This window comes from Dipodomys ordii, unplaced genomic scaffold (genome assembly GCF_000151885.1).
Source record: "Dipodomys ordii isolate 6190 unplaced genomic scaffold, Dord_2.0 Scaffold71, whole genome shotgun sequence".
Lineage (NCBI taxonomy): Eukaryota > Metazoa > Chordata > Mammalia > Rodentia > Heteromyidae > Dipodomys > Dipodomys ordii.
In genome coordinates, this window is record NW_012267287.1 from 791,389 (window position 1) to 796,906 (window position 5,518).

Sequence of the window (5,518 nt, forward strand, 5' to 3'; positions counted from 1 at the left end):
AACCCCCCACCCACGCCCGGCACACACTGAGACTTTGCGGTAAGCTGAGATTTCAAGACGGTCTGAGAGGAACTTTCAAGGTCGTCCCATACTCCGGCGCGGTCCTTGCTGGCAGGTTAACCGTGAAAACCAGCAGCAGGTGGGAAGGTTTGGAAATCTTGCATTTGGTCCGAAAAGCCTGAATCACGTTAGAGCTGCGGAAGGCAGCTTCGGAAGAGATCAGTGCTCTTCTTTTTAAAAAGCCATGCCAGTTTACTCTGCAGTAACGGCAGGAGGCCTTGAAGGCATCTCGGGCCTGGGACCTCCCCGTCCATCGTGGCTCGGGGCATGGAAGGGTAACTCTTGCAAGACTGGCCCTTGAGCAGGGAGTGGATCCAAGGCTCCGTGTTCATTAGGGGTGCCTGGAAGGTTCCAGAGACTCCTCCACCTGTGAGGAGCTGCTCCGGCAGCGCAGAGCTGGCTGAGTATGGCCTGGGCTGGGGGAAGACGCTGGCGTCCTCCCGTGATGCAGAGTGCAGGGTTGTGGGGTGATGGAGGCTCCCCCAGCCTTTCAGAGCAGGTCTGGGGTCAGGAGTCCTGGCGGCGGCCCCCGGAGTCATGCTAACGCGAGCGGTGAGCTCAGCTGTGCCTGGACCTGTGGACGCCAGGAACACGGGCCATCTGCCACCAGCAGGGCCACGCAACCAGATGGGCCAGCCCAGGAGAGGGCCCGAGGCCAGGGCAGCCAGGCCGTGGGGTGAGCTGCCCAGGCCCTCGGGCGCGCCACCCCACCGCCAGGAGCCTCGGGGTGTGCACCGCCAGCGGGGTTCAGGAGCGGCTCTCCGGCTTTGGTCTGGCTTTGCCGTGGTCCCTCCTTGCTCTTCCTTTTTGAACTCTTGACTCTGGGCCGCTGTACATCGGAGGGATGTAGCTTGCTTTTCTAATTTACAAGAATGCACAGCTAAGAATTTGTCCGAGGGGTGTGGAGCTTAGGCTTTTGAATTACACCGGAGCGGTCATGACTTCAGGGGTCCTCAGAGCTGCACAAATGCATTTTACGTTCTGAGGGGGCCGAGCGCTTGGGCTGGGAGTGGGCTGTTCGGGTTGGAACAGGAAATGTCCACAGGCTGGTGTGTTGAGTGCTCGCGCGGGGCGGGAGGGGCTGGAGGAATGGCTCACAGGAGCGCCATCGTGAAGGGTTCGCCGGGGCCCGCCGCCTCTCTGCTTCCGCCGCCTCTCTGCTTCCCGTCTCCGTCTGAGCTGAGCAGACTGCCACCGCTCCAGCAGCAGCACGCTCCGTCCCGCCTCAGTCCCCAAGGCCAAGACCGGAGACTATGGATGGAAACATTTGCAAAACGTCCTTTCCGACACAGCTCCTCACGGCGCCACTTACTCCCGGGGGCTGGCGAGGCTTCCTGGCATTCATGAGCTCTCCTGGTTTTAGAGGGTTTGAGTGTTTGTGTGTGTGGTATCGGTTCTCTCACTTGAAGAATTTCCCTGTGTGTTGCTTGTGTGTGGATGTGTTTGGGCAGGTGTCCACCTGTGTGTGTGTGTGCATGTGTTTCTGGGAACTGAACCTGGTACCCGTGTTTACCACCTCAAGATGTTTTGGGTTCTCGGTCACAGCCATGAGAACTCCGTGTGGTTTGAAGCAACGCTCAGGGGACACGGCCCCCAGCCTGGCTGAAGCTGCTGGTGTCAGTCGGGCCACCCATTTTCACCCATTCTGGAGACTTTGCTGGGTAGAAAGCACCTGTCTGAGCAGCCATTCTTACAGTGGCCACGGAATTAGTGGCATAGTATTATGCTACCAATAAAGCTTTAGTTCTTCCTTGATAATTTTGGTGCTTTTTAACTTCGGCTTTGATGAACTGGCTATAATACTCTAGAATACTGAACGGAAAGGTGGAGAAGAGACATCTTCGCCTTTTTCTAATCTTAGGGGAAGGCTTATAGTCTTTGTCATTAAACATGGCGTTAGCTGCAGGTTTCTCAGACGTGATTTTACCAAGTTGAGGAAGTTCTCTTCTAGCCCTATTTTTCAGACGGATTATGATTCCTTTTTTATTTTTTTATTGTGAAAATGCTGCACAGAAGGGTTACAGTCACACGGCCAGGCGCGTGCGGGTCTTACCAAGCGCTGTCGCCTCAGAAGGATTGTTTCAGAAGGATTACTTTTTAATGGGGCCTCTCACCGTCTGGGAAGGGGTGCCACAGCGCGTGTGCCCAGGCCTGTGCTGTCGCTGGGTTCTGCGGTTTCTTCTATATGATCTTTCATACTATTCCACGTAGAATTTTATTTTGTTACATGATCCACAAGCAGTTCTCTAGGAATGAAAAATTTAATTCCAACTTTATGTTTTCTTTTGGTAAAGGTCCTGCAACCTTCCCAGGAGTAGAATCTCCCCGATTACCGAGAGTCCTCCACCCTCCGCCTGGCTGGAAGGATTCCGGGGGCCCGGGGCTTCAGGCTGCTAAGCAGGTGCTCTGCCACTTGACAGGTCCAAACCCTTTTGTCTTTATTTCGTCATGGAAATAGGTTGTCCCTCACCTGAGAGCCTCCTACCTCTGCCTTCGGAGTGGCTGGGATTGTAGGTATGCAGCATCACTCCTGGCTGGAAAGTTTGTTGCTAGAACAATGGTTGGATGTTTTCAAATGATTTAAGTAGGCTATGTTTGCCGGCCAGCTGGTGAATTCCATTGATTTTTAAATGGTAAATCAGTTTTGCCGCCCTTGAACTCCACCTGATCATGACATACGACTCTCCCGCACTGGCAGCGCGCCTCGAGCCTAGGGCAGTATTGCTCTCACGCTCACAGCTGGTACTCTCCCACTTGAGCCACACTTCCAGCCTGGAACTTTTGCTGGTTAATTGAATATTTGAATCTCACAGACTTTTCCACCTGGGCTGGCTTTGAACCTCAGTCCTCCAGGTCTCAGCCTCCTGGGCAGCTAGAATTACAGATGCAAGCCACTGGCACCTGGCTTGTGATTTCTTTTTGGTCCTGGGGCTTGAACTCAGGGCCTGGGAGCTGTCCCTGAGCTCTTTTGTTCAAGGTGAGCGCTCTGCTACTTGAGCTACAGTGCTGCTTCTGGATTTTTAGTGGTTAATTGGAGATAAGAATCTCACAGAACTGGGCATCAGTGGCTCACGCTTATAATCCCAGCTACTCAGGAGGCTGAGATCTTAGGATCATGGTTCAAGGCCATCCTGGGTAAGAAAAACTATGATACACTTTTTTTTTTCCTGGTTGTGGGCTTGAACTCTGGGCCTGGGCGCTGTCCCTCAGTTCTTCAGCTCAAGGTGAGCGCACTACCACTTGCGTCATGGCACCACTTCTGGCTTTTTCTGCTTATGTGGTGCTGAGGAATCGAACTCAGGGCTTCTTGCATGCAAGGCAAGCGCTCTACCACTGAGCCACCTTCCCAGCCCCAACCATGAGACTCTTATCTCCAATTAACCACTAGAAAACCAGAAGTGGTGCTGTGGCTCAAAGTGGTAAAGCGCTAGCCTTGCTGGAAGAACTCAGGGACGGCGCCAGCCCCGAGTTCAAGCCCCACGACCTCCCCTCCACCCACAACTCACATGAAAAGGAATCGCGCTGCCTTTCTTGCCCGGGCTGTCTTGGAGCACAGTGCTCACGTCTTGCCTGTTACAGGCGGGCGCCAGCCTGCAGCCTGCTCCTTTAGAAAGCCTGTTGGCCATGACTGAGATGGTTTGTTCTCACATTCTGACTTTGTACAACTACTTGGAATGATTCAATTTGAAGTCCAATTGGCTTTGGGAAAGTGACTAGTACAAATTTGATCATTAATAGTTATTGAACTGTTCATTATGTTTATTTCTTCTTGAATGAGTTTTGATAGTTTGTATCACTGAGAAACTTGGCTGTCTCTGTCTCATTCATCTAAGTCGTTGGATTTGTCGGCGTCAAATGCCAGCAGCTTCCCCTCCTCATCCTCTCAGTGTCTGGAGGACGGAACCACCTCTCCCGAGTCCTGAAACTGGCCGTTAGCGACCTTTAGTGTTGACACCTGACTGATCTGGACTGTCAGCCTTTCCATCTTCTCAATTTTCCTGAGTTCTGGTTGATTAATTTCCACGTTGATGTTTATTGTTGTTGGTTTTTTTCTGTTTGAGTTTTATTTATTTTTCCTGCTCATTTATTTTTGTTGTGTTTTGCTTTTGCGATGTGGTCTTGCACCCCAAGCTGGTTATAACTCGTGAACCTCCAACCTCACCCGAGAGCTGAGATTATAGCTGCGTGCTGCCATGCTCGGCATATTTATTTTTTCCTCACATAGATGTTTAATGCTATACGTTTCCCTTTAAGTACCATATGCTTATTTTCACCCAACAGTTTTTGATGTTATATTTTCACCTTCATTCAGTTCAAAATGCTGCCTTTCATTTTCCTCCTGGGACCCAGGCATTATTAGAGGCATGTTAAATATTTACGAACTTTCCAGGTATCTTTCTGCTATTGATTTCTAGTTTAGTTCCATGTGTGTTACTTACTATATGATTTGCACATTTTTGTGTGTTTGGACTTTTTTAGTATTGGGGTTTAAACTCAAAGCCTCTCATCTCTTTGACTTGGATTGCTCATCTGGTGCTCTATCACTTAAATGAGGCTTCTAGCTCTGCTTTTTGTTGGTTATTTTGGAAAAGAGTCTTGGAGACATTTCTGCCTAAGCTATCTTTGAACTGCAATGCTTGACTTTCTAGACCTCCTGAGTAGCTATGATGACAGGCGTGAGCCACCAGCGCCCCCCTTGAGACTTATTTGATGGCCCAGAATGTGTCTTTCTTTCTAAGTATTCCTTGCAGGCTTGAAAAGAGAGAGGGAGAGAGAGAGAGAGAGAGGGAGGGAGAGAGGGAGAGAGGGAGGGAGAGAGGGAGAGACAGACAGAGGAGGGATGTGAGATGTGAAATCTCCAGTTATGGATTTGGGTTTCCTTGCCAGTTTTTAGGTGTTAGTTTATGAATTTTGTGGTTTTGTTATTAGCTGAGGGAGTGTTCAGTGTTCTCGATTCTCTGGTGAAATGCTCCTTTCCTGTGTGTCCTGGAGGTAGAAGTCTTTCTCCTCAGTCTGCCTCGCTGGTGTTAATGCAGCGCTCCACCTGTCTCAGCCCCTGCTTTACCTTTGTGTGTGTCTTTGCATTTAAGGTGTGTTCTCATAGTAGCGGGTAATCGGCCTTGACATTTTAGTCCTATCAGGGTATCTGCCTTTCAGCTGGCGCACTTGAATTTGGTGTGCTCATGATTATGTCGGGGGAGATCCGTTGCCTCTCTCGGTGCCTCAGGCGCCCATGTCCGTTTTCTCCGGGACGGAGCGTCTTCCGCCCAGTTCACTCCATGGTCTGGCCCGCGGCCTTCTTGCTGCGTTCACGGCCGCAGCAGCGCTGCTCTTCCCTCGGTCAGGACGTGGCTGTCTGTCCGTGCTCTCCGAGGGCGCAGGCTCGTCTGTGCCCTGGCGGGCCGGCACACAGTGGTGCGAGGAGCCGGAGCCGGGGCCGGAGCTGGGCGCCTGGCCC